We start from the raw sequence: 18,682 nt of genomic DNA, 5'->3' as shown, positions 1-18,682 counted from the left end.
TTTATATGCCCCATTTGCTTATGCTGTTTAGTATTAATATGCCCAAACAATTCTGAACTGCTGACCTGTCAAATGTGCAGCCCCTTTTCTGCATTGTCCTGATGCTGCTGTCATCTCACGTCGAGAGTTGATGAATGCTTGTCTGATGCGAACGTATCTGTCTGCTTCCCCATGAGGAGAGGTATAACTAAATGTGGTTTTGTGTTTCCTTTTCAGTTTAGATAATTACACCAGTGTATTTTTGTTAGCGAATTGCCATAGTTAGATGATTTTTCCAAATTATTTTTGTTTATCCTTTGTTTTTGTCTGCATGTGTAAGCCCATTCCCACACATGCAAGCACAGATTCGTGTAAGAGATAAGGATGGCCCAACCCTGGTAAATTAGTTGTTTTGCTGATTTACTGATGTCACCATCTTCTGCTTTGAAATCTGGAATTAATGTGCATATTGTTGTTTTACTGATTTGTGTAATTCTTTTGTAGTGTCTAACAGTATTGATGTTTAGTAGGCTTAATCTTTTTAGACGATTTGGTCAATCTATGGTTTTTATGTATTTTGATACATATATAATATGGTGTCTCACCAGAGTGCTTGTGTTTTCTGAGCCCGAGGTCGGAAGAAAACCTCCACAAGCGAGCCAGTTTTTGGTAGCAAAGTTATGTTTTTCTCTTATGAGGAGGAGAGTCAGTTTTTGCCCAAAATGTGAGTAGTTCTTGGTGAAGTGTTTGGTGGTTGATGAAATTCCAGTGTTGCGTACATGTGTGGTGTATTTTGAATAGTGTTTTACCTTGCTATGCTTTGGCTCAATCACAGTGAACTGTAGTGTGTGAAGTGAATAGGGGGTTTGTCTACTCCAAGTAAGAAAATGGGGAGTCGGCGTACTCCAAGTGAATGGTGCACTTTGTGCTCAGAAATTGTTAACCTTGTTGTTACTGTTGATGGGTCCTATGAGGCCTGTGTATTGTACAAGTGTTTGGAGACACATGGTTAATTTATTGTCTGCAGTGAGGTGTTGGTTGATTGAGCACTGTCGAAAATACCAGTAGATTTCCTTAAGTGTGTGTGAGTTGGTGTTTGGTATTAGGCAAATCCTGAGTGCACAGAGAGAATCCAGATAATTCACAGTGAGATTTGCAGGTCAAATCTTACTTCTACATATGAGAAAGTCAAAGTCGGAAGTTTAGCTGTTTGGGTGAAAGGCCACAGTCAAAAGTTCTGTACAGTTTTCGAAGTGTTTGAGTCCTACCCATAGTGAGGAGACAAGTTTGGTTTTTGTCCTTGCAATAAGTGCATTTAGATGCTTTACTTGAGAGATGTATGAGACTACTCTGAGATGAGTCGCAGCTGCCAAGTGAAGTGAATGTGACATCATTTGGTTCGCACTGGGATAGGTGGTTGGTGAGAAAAGCAGCGCACGGATTGGTGGACAAGACTGCGCAACTATAGGTTGAGAGCAGCTTGTGAGAAGGATTATGGGATTGGAAATGTACTTCCTGGTTTCATAGAATTTGTGTTTGTGAATTAGATTTGTATAAAAATAAAGTTTTTCAAAGCTGTAAGAAGTGTGTTGAGAGGAGATGCTTTATTCTAGTTAGAGTTGATGAACCTACTCCACTTGAGGGTACACCACCGTTTGAGATCATGGAGGAAAGATGAGTTTCAGCATGTCTTTGGATAAATCAATGGTGCAAAATAACTGAGAAGGAGGGCCCCTACTTTTTCCTCGTTACAAAACATTTAATTTAAGAGTATTTGAGAATCTGAGGAGGTTGTTGTATGAATCGAAACCTGTTCCTAGACCTGCACAATTTGACACACTTGCTATTTGGGAATTAGTTGCCAGTCAGAAAGAGGCTCAGAAATTTGAAAGAGAATGAGGAAAGCAGAAGAGAATGCAGAAGCTAGATGGGATGAGGTTCAGAGAATGTGGAGAGCAGATACATTACATGCAGTGAAGGTGTTCCCAGCAATTACTCAGGAGAGTGATGGAAGAGTTAAATCTGAAGCTAAAAAGAAAGCTGAAGAAGCTCCAGAACAGAAGTTAGGGGAAAGTAAAAAGGTAGCTGATAACACAAGTGATTCAGAGGATTAATTTATAATTTAGTTGTTGCAGAATCATCTCCCACCATATAATGCAGTCGAATCAGCAAATCAGATTATAGTTCTGAGTATAGCCACAGCTCCGGTTGCATAGAGCCAGGTCCAGATGACTCCAAACGTACCTACTGCTAATGTTGCACAGCTACCTGAGATTTACCCAACAGTTCCAGTTATCAATACAGTTCAGAATGTCACATTTCCAGTTATGCCACAGACAATTCAGAATGCAAGAATGACTCCATTTGAGTCAATGCCTAATGTATAGACACCTGCAGAAGTTGTGAACCAGAGACAGATAATACCTATGTATTCCCCAATGATGACACCACAGAATGTTGCCACAAATCACTTAAATCAGGCTCTTTGTACAGTATTAACTGTTCATGGTAAAGGATTAATGTTTGTGCAAGTCAAACTAATTTGTCAGGACCAGATGCATTGACAGTTCTTGTGACAATAGGTCCAGTTGTCCTGTTGCCTGTCCAGGGTAATAATCAGAGCAGTTCACAGATTTCAAGTCCTGTACAAGCAATGAGTTCTCCTTTTGGAACTAATGCAGAAATAGAGAGACTGAGCACCATGGTGCCAGCCATGACTCCTGTGAATTCTTTTGGTCTTATTCAGACATGTGATAGAGTAGGCCCACTAATTGATGTGACACTCCCCTCATGCTCTACAGGCTCATCTGTAATGACTCAGGAACAAGCTATGAGAGCATCCAGTGATTACCCACAGCCCATATCTTGTGGTAATAACATTAGTTTAAAGGGGTTATCAGCACAACAACTAACAGAATGGTTAGACAATTTAAATGAAGGGCTAGGTTTGAAGAACACCCTTGAGAGAGAAAAAACATTGAATATGTGTTAGACCTGACAGCCTTAGGGTGGTCACCCCTAACGTTTTGCCTTTCTCCCTCCACTTTTTAGATACTGTTTTTGCTGGTTGTAAAACTCTGCACATTTTACCACTGCTAACCAGTGCTAAAGTGCATATGCTCTCTCCCTTTAAACATGGTAACATTTGATCACACCCAATTGGACTATTTAATTTACTTATAAGTCCCAAGTAGGGTGCACTATATGTGCCCAGGGCCTATAGGTTAAATGCTAATAGTGGACCTGCAGCACTGATTGTGCCACCCACTTAAGTAGCCCCTGAACCTTGTCTCAGGCCTGCCATTGCAAGGCATGTGGGTGCAGTTTCACTTCCAATTTGACTTGGCATTTAAAAGCACCTGCCAAGCCTAATACTTCCCTTTTTCTACATATAAGACACCCCTAAGGTATGCTCTAGGTAACCCATAGGGCAGGGTGCTGTGTAGGCAAAAGGCAGGAAATGTACCTATGTAGTGTCCTGGTAGTGTACAACTCCTAAATTCATTTTTACACTTCTGTGAGGCCTGCTCCCTTCATAGGATAACATTGGGTCTACTCTCTCATATTGCTTGAGTGGTAGATGATGATCAGAAATGAGTAGGAAGGTCATATTTAGTATGGCCAGAATAGTGATACAAAATCCTGCTGACTGGTGAAGTTTCATTTAATATTACTATTTTAGAAATGCCACTTTTAGAAAGTGAGCATTTCTCTGCACTTAAATCTTTCTGTGCCTTACAATCCAGGTCTGGCTGGGTTTAGTTGACAGCTCCTTGTGCATTCACTCAGACACTTCCTGGAGAAGAAACGTGTAACCAGAACCTGAATCCTGCCAAGAAGAACTGCCTGGCTGCCCAAAGGACTCACCTGACTGCTTTCCGTGAAGGACTGCTGCCTTGCTGTTGCCCTGCTGCCTTGCTGCTCTCTGGCTGAGGTGAAGAAGTGCTCTCAAAGGGCTTGGATAGAGCTTTCCTCCTTTTCCCTGGATTCTTAGGACCGAAAAGAGTTAGGGCCTGATTCCGAGCCGCCCGCCTCGCGGGAACCACCATATGGCCGCTCCGCGGTCGAAAGACCGCGGAGGCCATTCAGGCTTTCCCGCTGGGCTGGCGGGCGACCGCCAGAAGGCCGCCCACCAGCCCAGCGGGAAACCCCTCCCCACGAGGAAGCCGGCTCCGAATGGAGCCGGCGGAGTGGGTATGTGCGACGGGTGCAGTTTGCACCTGTCGCGTATTTCAGTGTCTGCATTGCAGACACTGAAATACACAGTGGGGCCCTCTTACGGGGGCCCCTGCAGTGCCCATGCCATTGGCATGGGCACTGCAGGGGCCCCCAGGGGCCCCGCGGCACCCCCTACCGCCATCCTGTTCCTGGCGGGAGACCCGCCAGGAACAGGATGGCGGTAGGGGGTGTCAGAATCCCCATGGTGGCGGAGCACGCTCCGCCGCCATGGAGGATTCTCCCGAGCAGCGGAAAGTCGGCGGGAGACCGCCGACTTTCCGTTTCTGACCGCGGCTGAACCGCCGCGGTCAGAATGCTCGACGGAGCACCGCCAGCCTGTTGGCGGTGCTCCCGTGGTCGGTGACCCTGGCGGTCACCGACCGCCAGGGTCAGAATGACCCCCTTAATCTCTTCAAGAAGGACTCCTTGTATGGCGAAATTCGATGCACAGCCTGTCAGAAATGATGCACAGCCTGCACCATTGTAAACATTTCACCGCACGCTGAACCGGTATGACGCAGCATGACTTTGCAAGGAGAATTTCAATGCAGCGCCAGCGTAGCGACCGTAAATTCTACGCACGGCCCACTGGATCGATGCACAGCTGACCCGGAATGATGCAGCCCGACTTCCAGAGAAGAATCGACGCATCGCCTGCTGTGCGGTCGAAAATTCGATGCAACACCCATCGGATCAACGCAGCTCCTGTGACTCCGTCCTGCCAGCGCAGGAAATCCACGCACTGTCCCTGGGGCATCTGAAAACACCGCAACCCGGAGAGGATCCACGACCGAGGGCTGGAAACCGATGCACAGCCATCGCTGCGTGAAAACTAAACGACGCATCACTGTGGTCTGCCCGAGAAATCAACGCACACCCCTTTGTTTCCACGGATCTCCTCCTCTGCGGTTCTTTGCAGAGAATTTTCACACAAACCAGGTACTCTGTGCTTGAAAGTGTCTTTGTTTGCTTTGAAAAGACTTGAGACACTTTATATCCCTTTTCAGTGATATTCCTACATTTACTTATTGCATCTTTGATCGGTTTGACCTGCATTTATCCAGATAAATAATATATATTTTTCTAAACTCTGTGTGGTGTATTTTTGTGGTGCTATATGGAGCTATTGCATGATTTATTGCACAAATACTTTATACATTGCCTTCTAAGATAAGCCTGACTGCTCAGTGCCTAGCTACCAGAGGGTGGGCACAGGATAATTTGGATTGTGTGTGACTTACCCTGACTAGAGTGAGGGTCCTTGCTTAGACAGGGGATAACCTGACTGCCAACCAAAGACCCCATTTCTAACAATATGGCTAGATTAAAATTGGAATTAAATGAAATGATTGAGGGAACACTTGAATTAGACAGATTGGATTCTTACAATTAGCAAGAGTTGCGCTTTATGTACAAGGATGTTACTCTTCGAGCAGGACCGATCTATGAGAAATTATCTGATTTAGCTGAGAAATATGAAATCCAGATGAATACATCTAAACAGCTAAAGAGAAGTTACAGATTAGAATTTGATTTGAGAGACATTGCAAACCTGAGATCACTTGGAATGAAAATTCACATTAAAGAATTGATTCAGAGCAGTCAGACATGGGAAGCTTTAGATAAATGGAAAGGCAGATGGGTGAAGAAAAGAGAACAGAAGAAAAAGCCAACTACATCTTCAAATGATGTACAGCAGGTTAAGAGAGCTATACAAATGTTGCCAATGAGAGAAATTCCTGGAGGGAATTGTGTTCATGTACCATGGAGCAGAAGTGACATACTGTAATTTACAAATGATTAGCCAAAGGTGAGTGAGAAGCCAGTGGAATGGTACCAGCTAACAGAGAGGTTTGTCAAGTGTCTGTGGGAAGATTTGAATGCTTCATTTGAAACTGTGGTTCCAGCAGATTTTTAAGTTGTGTGTGAGCGGAATGTTGACTGGCCAACGCATAAGCTGTGAAGGGATGCAGTAACAGGTGTGCTGTCTGAAGAGGTGATGAAAACCCACTACAAGGTGATTGAGTTTTTGAAAACTAGTGTCTCCCTCAAAGATGTTGATGGGCAACGGATTGACAGGACAGTTCAGGAGAGAAAAGGAGTCTGTTCATGCATATTATGAGAGATTGTTGCAACCATTTAAGCAATATAGTGGCACTGAGATTATTGAACCGAAAGACACGATTCATTTTGTGTTCAGATTTGTTCTAGGATTGAAGCCTGAAATTAGCAACATGATTCAGAATCATTTGATTTGCTGGCAGGGAAAGCCAATTGATGAAGTATTGCATTACCCAAAATCCTCTAGTGACAAAATTTAATTGAAGCAGAAGAGATTGAGGGAGAAGGCAATGGTGATGCAAATTAAATCTGCTCAAGCAGCAGGTATGTAGGGATCACAAGAAATGGTGAACAACGCAGGAATGCACAGAACACAGCATCAGGGCATTATGATGTCTCAGATTAGAGGTAGATGTCATGGAATTTGAGTAGATCTGAATGTTAATGTGGCTAATGTTCAAAACATGAAGAAAATGCTTCCTTGTCATGCTTGTGGCAACGTTGGACATTAGGAACAGGAGTGTCCCTGTAATAACATAAATAATGTGGTGCAAGAAGGTAGTGTTGCACAGATGGTTGACAACAGTCAATTTCAAAATCAAAAAGTTAAAATACCCTGAAATCAAAACATGAATGTTCCTATTGGAGCTGTCCGCATGTAGGTTCCCCAACAACAAGTACAATTTCCCTGACAACAAATTCAAGCCCCACAGAAAATGCAGATTCCACAAGCTCTGATGGCACAGCAATAGATAATGGTTTCACAGCACACCGCGAACCAGAGAACGAATGCAAATGTAAATCAGTTTTCAGTGATGATAAAGCGAATGAAGAGTGTATCAGTGAGAGTTCAGAAGAAGAAGAATGTGTGTTGGCTGCCTCAGTGGAGGTAGATCAACGTGGTCCTTATATAAATGCAAGTGTCATGGGTCATGATGTTTCATTTCTGGTTGAAACTGGAGCAACTCATTCCACTTTCAGACCTGCAGAAGTCCCAAATGTGCCCTTTTCTAGAAGGACAGTTCAGGTTGTAGGTGTAGAAAAACAGCATTTGATAAACCCCATTACAGAGCCCATTCCAAATAAAATAGGAACCTTTGAGGATTTGCACCAATTCGTAGTTTGGGATTCCAGTTCTGTGTATCTGTTAGGGAGAGACTTACTGTGCAAGCTAACATGCTCCATCAAGTATACTCATGAAGGGATAGAAATTCAAGCAAATAGTGATGATGAAACTTCCAGTCAAATTGATGAGATGCATACTCTCATTACATTATTTCCTGTGATGACAGTCAGAGAACTGCCTGATGAATTATACGACACAGTAATGCTGACAGTTTCGGATCTCTTCAGTAAAAATATTGGACTCATACGAGGTGTTGGCACCAGTTACGCAAATGCATGACCCCAGAAGTGATTGAAGGAATGACCCCAATAATTACAGACTTTGTTGAGCAGGGACTTCTAAAAGAAGTCATGGGCTACCCATGTAATTCTCCAGTTATGGGACTGGGGAAGCCAAGTGGGGAATATCGAATAGTTTAGGATTTGAGAACAGTGAATGAAATTGTGGTATCCTGTTGTCCTGTGGTGCCAAATCAAGCAGTAATTTTCTTCCAGATTCCCTGTGAAGTAGAATGGTTTTCTGTTATTGTCTTGTCACAGCCTATCTTTTCTGTGTCTTTACATGAGGATAGTCAATTCCTTTTCTCATTCAGATTCCTCAACCATGTATATTCATGAAGCCATACTCCAAAATGGTTTTCGGAATCATCGTCCATTTTTAATCAGATTTTAAAAATGAATTTAGAGTTGTTGAACATGCCATTTCTGTCTGCCCTAGTGCAGTACACTGATGACCTAATGGTTGCATCTAATACACGTGAAGCTTGCAGACCAGATACCATAGCTGTGTTTAATCATTTGGGTGAAAATTGACATAGGGTTTCCCCTACCAAGTTATAGTATTGCCAGAAAGAGGTGAAGTATTTGGGTCACAAAATTAAGAAAGGTGTAAGAAAAGTGTTGTGAGAGAGAGTTGCAGCTACAATGCAAATTAATCCCTCAGTTTCACAGAGAGATGTCAAAATGTTTTTAAGCATGGTAATCCTGAATTTTTCAATAATTTGCAAATCACTGCAGAAGCTAATGCACAAAGAAGTTATGGACCCAGTGCCCTTTAGTGAAGAATGTATGAAAGCTTTCACTGAGTTGAAAGAGAGTTTGTGTAGAGCTTCAGCTTTGGGAATGCCTGATTATAGTAAAAGCTTTTCATTGTTTTGTCATGAATGTGATGGATGTGCTCTTTCTGTTTTGACAGAGTTGCATGGATGAACGAACAGACTAGTGGCATATTTTTCTGCCACACTGGATCCTGTTGCTGCTGCTTTGCCCGGCTGTTTAAAAGCCATGGCAGCTGCTGGTGTAAGGATAGGTCAATGTGAAGGCATTGTGATGGGATACCTTTTAACTGTTTATGTCACACATTCAGTTGAAGTTCTTTTAACAAGAACCAAAATCCAATATTTGACCAATGCCTGTCCCACTTATTATGAGTTATTGATCCTTTGATCAAACAACATGACCGTAAAAAGGTGCTCTGTGCTGAACCCCACTACATTATTACCTCTTAATGTTGATGATTTAAATGGTGCTCATGAGATGGAACATGACTGCCTCAATGTCACTGAACTATGCATGAAACCCAGACCTGATATTTAGGACACTCCTTTAGAGGAGTATTATCAAGTTGTGTTTGTTGATGGCTCCTGCTTAAGAGACAACAAAGGAACTCTGAGAGCTGGTTATGCAGTTTGCTCTTTCTCAGGAGTTGCTAAATTGGTTGATCTTACAAGAGCATGCTGCGTATCTGAGCAGCTTAAAGTGACAATATTCACAGATAGTCAATATGGATTTGGTGCTGTGCATGACTTCAGGCAGTTATGACACAAGAGAGGTTTTATTACCTCATCTGGATTGCCCATTCAAAATGGTGAAAGAATTAATAGTTTATTGAATGATTTGCAGTTACCTGAAAAGATTGCAGTTGTGAAGTGCACAGCCCATCAAAAGTCAAATGATTATGTATCATAGGATAATGCCTATGCTGACAAAATTGCCAAATATTGTGCACTCCATTGCATCACCTTCAGTGAAGAGTGGGGTGGTGGAAGTGACACCAGTGAGAAACATCAAAGTTTCTTGATGTCAGTGGCTGATACCTGGGATGAAATTAAAAGATTACAGGAGGAAGCAACAGAGGAAGAACACAGAGGTTGGAGTAGAGCAGGTTGTGCACATAGAGAGGAAGATGATGTCTGGATTTCAAGAGAATCGAAAGTTGTATTGTCAGATTGTTTGTTGAACTCGATGGCAAAATATAATCATGATCAGGTTCATTTCGGCAAAGATCTAATGATTTGCACCTTCAAACAGACATAGTACAACCACAGATTTAGGTTGATTGCAAAAGCAGTCCATTACACATGTGTTAGATGTTAACAAACAAAAGGAGGAAACGCACAGTGGTTGATTTGACCAACACAGGCAGATCAGGAGGTCCATTTAACAGAATGCAGCTTGATTTTATTGAGAAGCCTGTTTGTATGGATTAAAGTATGTATTGGTTGTTGTGTGTGTGTTTTCCTATTGGATAGTGGCTTATCCAATACATAGGAATGACAGTCTTGCTGTAGCTAAGCTGCATCTCAGGGAGCTCATACTGAGATTTGGGCTCCCGACTTCTGTGGAATCAGATTGACAAACTCCTTTTAATAATGAGATAATAAAACTGTTGTGCGCAGCACTGAATATTGAGCGAAGATTGCACTGCAGTTACAGATCAGAGGCATCTGGATTGGTGGAATAGATGAATGGAACAATGAAAGCTCAATTGGCAAAGGTCTGTGTCTCTACAATGTTGAAATGGCCTGATGCATTGTGACTTGACAGGACTGCCACCCTACAAGATCCTTTGGGGCGTGCAATGATGTTACCAGCAGTACCTGCAAATGCACTTGCGAACATAACATATGACAAAGTGCTGGATTATTGCAAAGGTCTAGCTGATGTGGTTCGCTCTTTGTCTCATCAGGTTGAAGCCGCAACATTCCAAACATACTCAAGAACAGTGTCACAGCTTAGAAAAATGGAGATTGGATTCTTATTAAGAAGCACGTAAGGAAGACTTATAGTTATACTGGCGACGAGAACAGCTGTGAAGTGTGCTGGTCTTCCTAACTGGATTCATGCAAGCCACACCCACAATGTTCTGTGTCTCCTTGAAAACACAGAGTCTGATTCCCAGATAGTGAATGCAGAACAAGAAAGGGTTCATGTTAATCAAGCTGTGAGGACTGAACAAGTGGCTGAAACAGAAGTTGTTCGAAATGGTGAAAATGCAGCATTCTAAATGTAGACAGAGATGCAGGAGAGCAAAGTCAAAGCCAACTGACTCCTGCCAATGCAGCAAATAACTGTTAAAGGAGATCAATGGCCTGCAGCCACACATGAACTGGTTTCTGATAATCTCCCGGCTATCACATAGGCAGTTGAAGAGTCAAATCCAAAATTAAGATGAAGATGGTGCTGTAAGGAGAATGAAAAGGAAAAGAGTGCCACGCTGCAAATACTCTTCACCTGAATAGATATGTCTTGTCACCAATGAATGGGAGAACAAGTTTATCGCCTTTGGAGCAATGGAATTCACAATGGTGGCCGACAGACTGTGGTACTCTCCCAATCCCTACTACCGCTAGTTAGAATTTAGGAATCATCTTTGCCGATTGCCTATCTTTCAAAAGTCATGTGAATCTCACTGTAAAAATGTGCCTATGGTTTTTAAAAATGTTAAGGAAAGTTTTTCCCTATCTTCAATAGGAATGGAAAATCCCAGCTACCTTAGCTTTGGTTATGTCCAAAATGGACTATTGTAATGCCCTTTTACTTAAGCTGGACAAAGTTTCGCTGAATAAGCTACAACTGATCCAGAATCTGGCTGCTAGAGCTATCCTCAATCTTCCCCGCTTGGCTTCAGTCAGAGATAGCCTTAAACAACTACACTGGCTCCCGGTGGCTCAGCGCATTACTTTTAAAAAGCTCTGCTTGACTCACAAAGCTGTTCATGGCATCGGTCCTCAATATCTGATCACCAAGCTCTGTTGGTATAGACCCAAGACACATCTTAGGTCATCCGAGGCCTACAGAATTCAGGTTCCTCGTACCAACAAAGTCAAATGGGATGAAAAAGCCTTCACCGCGGCCGCGGAAAAAATGTTGGAACTTGCTTCCCCTGAATATTAGGAAAGAACCTACCGTATTTTCCGGCGTATAAGACGACTGGGCGTATAAGACGACCCCCTACTTTTCCTGTTAAAATATAGGGTTTGGGCTATACTCGCCATATAAGACTACCCCTCTTCCAATGCACACCAAATAAAAATTAAAAAACATCAGGTTTGATTTTAATATGGTAATTTTAATTCAAATGCTTATGACATGCAGGTACGTAGTAGGAAAACTGTCACTTATAAACATAAGGCTGTTTGTCATCAAACATGTAAACATAAAACAGTGCAAGTGGATTAAACTTTTCCTAATTCACTCTAAAGCTGAAAGGAAGGATAAGACAATAAACCCATGGGAACTGCCATGCTGTTTGTTCTCTAAGCTGTCAACCAAACTGGAACTGAAGATGATAGGAGGAAGATAACAAACAGAGAGAGAGAGCAAGTGCCGGGCAAGATCCTGGGGAGTCAGCAACGCCCATCATAACTCCAAGCTATTTTTACAGGACTTGCTGGCTTGACAGTTTCTCTTTAAAAGCCTTCAAAATCCTCCTGTTCGTCATCTGATATCATAAGTAAATCAATTACATCTTGTGGTACATTTGTAAGGCAGTCATCGTATGGATCTAATTCCGTATCAGATGGTGTGGTCTCAGCTTCGGGTTTCTCTTCATCTTGCCACAAGTAGTCGTCCTCCATACCATCTAATGAATTTGATATGCCACACTTCTTGAAAGACTTGATTACTGTTTCTGCATCAATATCATTCCAGGCTTTTATGACAAACTTGCACAAAACATCCAACTGTGGAGCACGCATGTTTCCTCCTTTTGTGAATGACTTTTCGCCGCTAACCATCCACTCATTCCACTGTTCTCGAATGTGATCTTTAAATGGCTTGTTTAGGCACACATCCAGTGGCTGTACCAACGATGTCAATCCTGCAGGAATAACTGCCGCATCTGTGTTTATTCTTGCCAGCCTTTGCTTGGTGCTGGGAGTTAAATGAGCCCTGAACATATCCCACACCAGTAGACTACGTTTTTGAATAAGTCCACCTGGTCGCCTGCTCCATACATTATCAAGCCATAGCTTTACCCCTTCTTCATCCATCCAGCCTTTTTCATGTACATGTACAAAACAACCAACAGGAAACTTGAGTTTCGGCATTGTTTTTCTTTTAAAAATAATCATTGGTCTCAGTTTGGCACCATCAGCTGTGCATGCTAGTACCACTGTAAAACTGGACTTCTCATGTCCTGTTGTTTTAATTAAAATTGTTTTTGCACCTTTTGGATGGACAGTTCTATTTCCAACCATATCAAAATTCATTGGAGTTTCATCCATATTTCCGATACTACTTAACGCATAGCCATGTTTATTGCGCTGTTGTATTACATATCGATGGAAACTATTTACTTTGGCTTCAAGATCTGCAGGTAATTTTTGTGCAATTTTCGTCTTTTGCCTCAGTACCAGATTATGCCTTTCAAAGAATCTAGTACACCAGGATACAGTGGCTTTAAATCTGTTGCTGTGATCTGGGTTAGATTTGGCCCACTGAAGGGCGAACAAACGTATTTGATTTCGTGTCACTATATAACCACTTTGGCGATGCTCATTCACCATGTCTGCTACATGTTTTTCGAGTTCTGGCCAATGTGGGGTACCTCTTCTTAATGCACACTTACCCCTTGGCATACTCCTTAATGCTTTTTCATTTGCTTTCCAGTCCCGAACCATCTTTTCTGTTACTCCATATTGTCTTGCAGCAGCACAGTTATTATGTTCCATGGCAAAGTTTACAACTTTAAGTTTGAAACTGGCTTCATATTTCTTTCTTCTTGCTGGTGGAGCCAGGATGGGGTCTTGTCTGTTAGCCATTTGTATACTGTACTGTATGTACTGGTGCTGTACTGTATGAACTGGTACAGATACTGGTACTGGTACTGGTGCTGTGCTGTACTGTATTCACCACCACATGTATCTGCTCACCAGATTGCCTTCCCTCAGAATCACCAACAATACAACAACCAGCCAATCACGGAGAATGAATATTACATTTAAGATTGTTGAAACTGCAGTACAACCAAAGTTAAATGCGGTCAAAATATATATTTTTTTATAATATTGTCATATCCCAATCCAAAATGGCCGTTACTATATGGTAATCTCCTAACATGTGCCATGCGCGAGAAGAAAGAAACAGAAAACAGAAAACAAATGGTGTTTCTATGGTACCGTAATAGCGCGCTTTGAATAGCCTGGGGCACGCGCAGGAACACGCGCCTGCCCAGACAACTGCCAGCGAGGACGCGGAACCCATCGTACGCTTGGAATTCATTTCCAAATGCAGCGTACGGAGGTTCAGCTACAGGGCGCCTGTCCCTGAAGTTTCGGCACGCCGTATACCGGCGTATAAGACGACCCCCGACTTTTGAGGAGATTTTCAGGGGTTAAAAAGTCGTCTTATACGCCGGAAAATACGGTAGTTATTTAAGTTTCAGGAAACTGATCAAAACCTGGCTCTTACCGCGCTAGTCATTGGCTTCGCTTTCTTTTCTTGTCGCCCTTTTCTTCGGTCTCTGCGTCTCTCACCTTCTGTCAGCGCTTCAATGCTTCCTGAGCCGGAATGCGCTTTATACATTTCACATACATACATACATACCGTGAGAACTCAGTTAAACATTCTGGAATTTGAAGTCGCATTCAAACTGAGATTGAAATAACTTTGCCAATTGATCAACAAAGACATTACAGACTGTGTTTATTTGAAAATGAACATTTGAACTATTTTTGAGAAATTTTTAGTTGAATCTTGATGAACTTTCTTGAACATCGAAAACTGTTATAAACTGTGCAAAAGGCTTGGAAAAGTTGTTTTGGATTTGATTTTGGTCACTTTTGCCTTTTAATTTTTTTCTTCTTTTTTTCTCCTCGTTGATTCTACAGAAGCCATGAACCCAGGACAGGGTAAATGTAATAAATATTAATATGTGTGCATTGGGTTGGTAATAGTATGTGTTTCAATGAAAGGAGATATTCAAAGCATTGCAACTCCAGTGCAGAGAATGACAACATCTAAGTAGGATACACTTTATAAGGATGAGGGATTGCTTCATTTAGACGATACAAAGGGAGATTTATCTTCTAATATTTATTATAGTTTGCTGTATGAGTATGTGGATACAATGAATGTGCGTGATTTTTATGTGTGTACACAAATTCCTTCATCAGTACAAGAGGGAATCACCTGTCACAGCTTACTACTGACTTATAACATTAGTTCCTGTTTATTATTAACATGTTTTTACAATCAAGAATACATTCAATATTTTTATTCCAACTTTGATTTAGTTTTTTTTTTGTTCACATTAATCAGCATTTGAGCAGCATTGCAAAGGGTAAGAACATAGATATAGTAGGTGCATTCTTTGAACCTACACTAACCCTTGGAACAGCATATGCACACTGGAGATAATTTTGGAGCTTTTGTTACATAAGTGGGTGTGATCTTGATTGACATGAAGATAAGAAAGTTATCAACGATTATAGATAAAATGCCAACTGATTTTTCAGGTGAGATACTCCTAATGGATATGGAAATAGTTGCAGTAAGATCAATGGTTTTGCAGAACCTTCTTACGTTAGACATCCATATAGCAAAGGAAGGTTGAGTCTATTGAAATTTAAAGACTCAAGACTGCAGTACTTACATACCAAATAACAGTAAGGATATAAGGAAATACCTTTCTAATCTGGCAAGTCTGAAAAACGACTTGAATGACCTGAAACAGGCAAATGTTTGGGAAGCAGTAGGTGAAGGATTCGCTAACGTAGGATTTTGGGTTGGAAACTTGGGCAATAGATTTCTGAAAATGATACTGGAACTTTTAATGATTGTGACAGTGTGCATAATTAGTGCACATGGATTATTTAAGGCTTACCATTTCTGGAAAAGACAAAGAGTAAAGAATAAACAGAGGAGGGAAGAAATGGAAATGGAGAATGTGAGAAACAGATATTACCAGACTATGAAGAGAATTGATGATTATCGTAGAGATAGATCTATGTCTTATCAGACTACTAGGTTTTAATTTGCCTCATTGTAAATGAGAAAAGTTATTTTGTGACAGCATACATTGCCACAAGAGGAGGGACTGATAGAGATAAAATTTTACTAATACATTAGTGGCATAGGAGTTAGCATATATTGACTTACAAACCTTCATTTAAAAGCCTAACAAGAGAAATTAACGTGAACATGTAAAAAGTGCATGTTTGAAATGTGGTGGACAATGTGGCCTCTATTTGTATCTAACATTACACTTTAAAATAAAGAGTTTGTGCATTTACATTTGTGTAAATTATTAATTAGAATTAAGAAGAGAAATATTATCTTTAAGAAGAAACAGTAAAATAATATTAGTATTAAATGATCATGAATTAATCACACTTATCCTCAACTAAATTAATTTTATTAACCTGAGTTACATGTGTGCAGAAAAATAAATGCATGTTTAAAATGTGATTTAATTTGCTGTAAATAATATTTGCGGTAAAATTATTGGCTTTGCATATATGATTTAAATTGTAAGGTGTGCAATAGGTTTTATGTTTATTAATTGTATTAATGTGCACTTAGGCTTTCTTAGCTGGACTAGGCCTGAAGTTTCAATCTTGCAGCAGAAGAAGAAAAGTATTTGCTTATTCTGTTCCCTCTGACCTGAAGTGTTCCCCTAGGTTGCCGATGTGATGTTTAATGTCCTATTGTATTGAAGACGAAGAACATGTTTGAGTGTTAACTATATAACAATAGGTGTTCCTGCTGTCGAACAAGACAGGAAACTTTAATAAATTGCATGAAACATTGTTTAGTTCATTTTGTGTGTCATGAGAAAATATTCTGAAGTAACAAATAAGCAAATGTAATATTTTGGAGGAACTGTATGAAATCATTGAAATTACTATTGCCCTCATTATGACATTGGCGGTAAATCCCGCTACTGCCACGCTGATGGCGGCCAACTTACCACTGCGGTGGCGGATATCCATTCACCATATTATGACACACACACACCAATCAGACAGAATACAGCCACATACACAAATCCGCCAGACCAAAGATCAGTGATAAATTGGTGGTCCCAAACCTACACCATTACACCAACAGAACAACGCCCATCACATTATGACCCAAGAATCACCACGGCAGACATTCAATGGCGGTAAACCATTGGCAGTACATACCGCAGTGCTCACAAGTGGACACCCACAGACAAAAAAACGCTACATTGGCCAATTTAAACAACACACACCTGACGCCCATACACACACCACACCCTCACCACTATAAAACACGCACCCCTTACGAATAAAAATCATTGCCACGAGACTGACACCAAGACCACTGCGACAACTAGAGCCACACACGACTCACACCCATGCACCCCTCACGCACTCCACATCACACACCCCAACACATTACCCAACACACCCTCACCAACACACATCACATAACTCCAATTGCACCACAAAGGGACTCCTGTTTCACTGAGGAGGAGTTAAGGGTCATGGTGGAGGAAATCGTCAGGGTAGATCCACAGCTATTTGGAGCACAGGTGCAGCAAATATCAATTGCAAGGAAGATGGAGCTATAGTGGTGAATCGTGGACAGGGTCAACACCGTGGGACAGCACCCCAGAACAAAGGATGAAATCAGGAAGAGGTAGAACAACCTACGGGAGAAGGAATGTTCCATTGCAGCAAGACACCAGCTCGCTATACAGAGGACTGCTGATGGACTCCCACCTCCTCCCCTACAACTCACGGCATGGGAGGAACAGGTACTGGCAATACTGCATCCTGAGGGCCTGGCTGGAGATGGAGGAGGACTGGTCTCTGGTAGGTCAACTTTAAACAATTATAACCCCACATACCTGCATGCCATCACACACCCTCACCCTCACCCTCACTCCCATCACTCCACTCCATCCCACACACTCCACCATCACATCGCAATATTCCCAATGCCAAGCCCTACATGCTGTACCAATGCATGGTCAGCCCTCACAGCACTGCATGGGCACTCATCACTAAATCATGCACAGCATAGGGCAACTAACAATCTCACCATACACCAACATACACAAGTAAAAGCTGGCAGGGCAACACCAACCATAGAGGGGAAGCCAGGGATGTACAAAATGTCATACACATGAAGCTTAATATATCATTTACATCCCTACAGGTACCCGAGCCAATGTCACTGGAAAGGTGGTGCTATCACTATCCAGTCACCCAACAGAAGAGGCCCACAGTGATGACAGTAACTCTGGTCTTCAGGATTTGGACGATCTACCTGGCCCATCAGAGACCACTGGACAGCCGGTCACCCAAGCCCAGTCACAGACCACCACAGAGCCTCCCCCATCAGGAACCAACATCACAGCACCCACCCAGCAGCCCCAAACCTCTGTCCCCAGGACACGTCAATCAGCAGAGTGCCCACCTGTACAGGGATCCCAGGGCACACCTCACAAACTAGACAATCAGACTGGGGTCAGTGGCAGTGGGCACACGGTTCAGGGGACAGAGGCACAGGCCAACAGGGACATTGGGAGGACTGCTGTGCTCCAGGGGGAGGACAGGACCAGAGAACTGACTCTTCAGGAGGCACTCTCTGAGATCCTGGGAGCCTAACAACATTCCCAGGACATGATGGGCCAGATCCTAGACAACGTGGAGGAGAACAGGCTGCTTCAGGAGGGACAGTATCAGGGGATCAGGGAGGACTCTCAGGCAATCAATAACACCCTGATCTCCATAGCAGGGGTGCTGACAGACATGGCCAACATTATGAGGGAAGCAGTGTCACACCAGTGGGCCCCTGCCACTAGCCAGTCATCTTAACACCTCTCCACTTCCGCTGCTGCTAGTGACCTGGAGGCCCCGCCAGAGGACCAACAGGCCACCAGCACCCTCCCTCTGCAGAAAGTGAAAAAACCCTGCAAACGTTCCCTGCAAACCAGACAGAAGCCTGCAACACTTGCCAAGACCACCGCCAGGAAATTAGACTCTCCTGATTATCCCCCTTGTGTCCCACTCAGTCACTTTGTCCACCTTGAATTGCCATTGCT

This window comes from Pleurodeles waltl, chromosome 1_2 (assembly GCF_031143425.1).
Source record: "Pleurodeles waltl isolate 20211129_DDA chromosome 1_2, aPleWal1.hap1.20221129, whole genome shotgun sequence".
NCBI classification, from domain to species: Eukaryota; Metazoa; Chordata; class Amphibia; order Caudata; family Salamandridae; genus Pleurodeles; species Pleurodeles waltl.
Note: the sequence above shows the minus strand (reverse complement) of the source record.